This window comes from Melitaea cinxia, chromosome 29, assembly GCF_905220565.1.
Source record: "Melitaea cinxia chromosome 29, ilMelCinx1.1, whole genome shotgun sequence".
NCBI classification, from domain to species: Eukaryota; Metazoa; Arthropoda; class Insecta; order Lepidoptera; family Nymphalidae; genus Melitaea; species Melitaea cinxia.
The window spans coordinates 215,302-219,238 of record NC_059422.1 but is presented as its reverse complement, the minus strand read 5'-3'; the positions used below and the strand labels follow the sequence as shown (position 1 = coordinate 219,238).

Below are 3,937 nucleotides of genomic sequence, written 5' to 3'. Positions count from 1 at the left end.
CTTCAAAATTATAAAATATTTATTTAATCATTTCTGATTAACTAAATCAAAATACGAATTACTTTGTACTAAGTAAATTTATTTTTCACTTTTCAGTTTCCTTTTTGAAGTCGGTTTTTTTTTTGTTAAAAATTATTTTATTTTACAATTTTTAGTGATGCGTAGACTTATCAAGGATGCTTTTTCTCTTATGTCGGAGGTTCGGAAACATACACAATACACAAGCACAAACACCCAGATCATGACAAACATCTATATGGCCAATACAAACGTCTGTCGTACGCGGGCATTGAACCCACTAACGCCAGCGCAACAGCCGGTGCTGTGACCGCTGCACTAACGCGTCGACATACTATGAGTAAAGTTCGCTATCAGGTGTACGTAATAACAACCGGGACTGACAGCCTAGCGTGTTCTCCGAAGCTAGGTTGGGAGAACCACAAGGATTAACAACTAGACCGCAAATAAATATTTGTATAAACATAAATATCCACTCCGAGCGGGAATAGAATCCACGACCGTCGGTGTTTAGGCGCCACCGACACGGCACATGCACCATTATATCAAAGCGGTCGTCAAACAGCAAAAGGTAACTGCTGTAAATTGTTGAGAAATTCTCGAGTGTTTATGGGCTCCATCATCAAACCTGGTCCTGCGACACAGATGATCACACAGCAGGTAATTGCCATAAATCGTTGAAAAGTTCCCTCGACTATCTTTCGTCTCCATCATCAGACTTTAACGGCACTTGTAACTCATATAGGTGCAAAGTTCTCATCAATAGAAACGAATTAAGTTCAAACACCAGGTAATTGCTATAAGTCGTTGAAGAGTTCCCTCGACTATCTTTCGTCTCCATCATCAGACTGAAATGGCACTTATAACTCATACATATGCAAAGTTCTCATCAATAGAAACGAATTGAGTTCAAACAGCAGTTAATTGCTATAAGTCGTTGAAGAGTTCCCTCGACTATCTTTCGTCTCCATCATCAGACTGAAATGGCACTTATAACTCATACATATGCAAAGTTCTCATCAATAGAAACGAATTAAGTTCAAACAGCAGGTAATTGCTATAAATCGTTAAAGAGTTCCCTCGAATAACTTTTGTCTCCATCATCAGACTGTAATGGCACTTATAACTCATACAGGTGCAAAGTTCTCATCAATAGAAACGAATTAAGTTCAAAAACACGTAATTGCTATAAATCGTTGAAGAGTTCCCTCGACTATCTTTCTTCTCCATCATCAGATCGACTTCAGACCTTTATTAAATAGTAGTGCTTTATAGTACTTAATAAAAACATGATTAAATTTACTAGTCACCCTTACGATTTTTGAAAGTTTCCCTCGATTTCTCTGGGATCCCATCATCAGATCCTGGTTTCCTTATCATGGTACCAAACTATGAATATCTCCTTTCCAACAAAAAAAGAATTATCAAAATCGGTTCATAAACGAAGAAGTTATCTCCGAACATACATTAAAAAAAAAATATATATACGGTCGAATTGAGTAACCTCCTTCTTTTTTTGAAGTCGGTTAAAAAAAAAAAATCACTAAGTAAAAAATTAAACTTAATTTATCAACAGTTCATCTTACTTCTCATATCTCATAAATAAACTACTTCCTAGTTCGTACAGCAATTAATGAAATCAACTGACTGGGTCGGGAATCGAACCGACACGCTCCGGCGGCCGCTCGACCACAGAATTAATTACAGCGGATTTATAATTATTTAATAACCGTAATGTAATAGCTTGTGAAATGAGCTCAGTGGTTGTAGAGGATAAAAGGGGTACAGAGCTGAATATAGTTTAACTGAGGTAGGGCACAGCAGGAATTTCCTGCTCAAAATATGGAGCAGCCCGACTGGGGTAGTACCTCGACCTTACAGAAGACCACAGCAAAATAATACTGTTTTCAAGCAGTATTGTGTTCCTGTTGGTAAGTAAGGTGACCAGAGCTCCTGGGGGGATTGGGGATTGGGTCGGCAACGCGCTTGCGATGCTTCTGGTGTTGCAGACGTCTATAAGCTACGGTAATCGCTTACCATCAGGTGAGCCGTACGCTTGTTTGCCGACCTAGTTATAAAATAGCTCCATTTAACTTATATCTCCCTCTCAACTTCCGTTCGCGTCACCCGATAACACTTTTCGTAACGCTCTCGTCACGCATTCACCAGCTTACTCCCCAAGACAAGCGTGCGTAAAGAAGTAATTACTTCAATTTTCAAAAATATATAAACCTAACATACCAAGTTATTCACGTCTTTCTGTACATACATCGGTAAAGTAATAAAATGACATCAACGTAGGCGAAGTGAATTAATCAAAATATAATAATAAATAAATAAATATCTACACAATACACACACGGTCGTCTGTTCCTAAAGAAAGCAACTTAATGCTTGTGTTATTAGGTAACAGCCGACTGGTATATAGCTACATATTTTTTTTTTTTTTCGATAAACATACTTATAAATAATACATATATAAATATATAAATAAATATTTATATTACACCCAGACTCAGGTGGGAATCGAACCCACAACCCTCGGAGCAGAAAGCAGGGTCACTACAAACTCCGCCAACGGGCTAGTCAAAATATACTCATTAAATCGCGTATAAATTTAAACGGGATTACGTGACAAGCGCTGACTTTTTTATTTAAAAAGAGTCATCAAAATCGGTACACCCAGTAATAAGTTATGAAGTAACAAACACAAAATATAGTCGAACTGTAGATCACCTTTTTTAAATTCGGTTAAGATGACGCATAACCCATTACGATAATTCACTGTATGTGAAAGGATAATTTCCCTAAAACGAGTTTTTATCATTATTAAAATTAGAACAGAAGGCTTTGCGTGCTCTCCGAGGCATAGTGGGGGGATTAGAAATAAAAGCTTCCTTAATAAATATTAACTTCAAGTAAAAGAAGTCATAATTTTAATTTGTAAAATTATGTTTCGAAGGTCCTTTTGAAACCTATTTGAAGAAACATATTTTAAATTTTGATTTTGATTTAAGTGGGAATAGAACCCCAAGGAACATCGCGTAGCTGGCATTGTAATAAAACAATATATGCTCAAATATGACAAAATTTAATTTTAAAGTTACAAAAAGTATATTCCGACCCTGCCAGGATTCGAACCTGGAATCTTCTGATCCGTAGTCAGACGCGTTATCCGTTGCGCCACAGGGCCGTTGTACGAGTTGTTATATTTTTAGATATCTATTATAGTATTGTTATAAAATCAAATTAAGAACACTTAATCAAGTAGGCTTCAAAAGCATTGTATTGATGTGTGTATTTGACTTCACTGATTGAGTTGGCTTGTAAAAAGAAACCGACATTAATTACATCGACAAGTAATATCCGCCAACCCGAATTGGAGCAGCGTGGTGGATTAAGCTCTGATCCTTCTACTACATGGGGAAAGCGGCCTAAGCCCAGTAGTGGGATATTACAGGCTGAAGCGTAATATAACGTAAGTAGACGAAAATATAGTCAATCAAGTCAAATCAAGGATTACTCAAATCTGATTCGATCATCGATATCTGATCGATTATGATCAGATATTGATGAAAGTTAAATGTAACCACATGATAAACATTAGCTTTCAATTAAATTAAAAATCATCAAAATCGGTAACATCCAGTAAAAAGTTATGCGGTATAATACAACGTAGGTAGACGAAAAAATAGTCAAATATCTACGCAATAAATACGCAATCTATACTATTATAAAGCTGAAGAGTTTGTTTGTTTGTTTGAACGCGCTAATCTCAGGAACTACTGGTCCGATTTGAAAAATCTTTTACTTTTAGATAGCCCATTTATCGAGGAAGGTTATAGGCTATATATCATCACACTAAGACCAAAAGGAGTGGAGCACCAATGAAGAATATTTCAAAATCGGGGATTCTTTT

At 36.4% G+C, this 3,937-nt stretch overlaps 1 non-coding gene across 1 annotated transcript; it reads right to left on the bottom strand.

The window, feature by feature from the left end:
- Nucleotides 1-3,138: 3,138 nt before the first annotated feature.
- On the bottom strand, nucleotides 3,139-3,211 carry Trnar-acg. Its single transcript has one exon. It is a non-coding gene; the product is annotated as a tRNA-Arg (tRNA).
- Nucleotides 3,212-3,937: the final 726 nt, after the last annotated feature.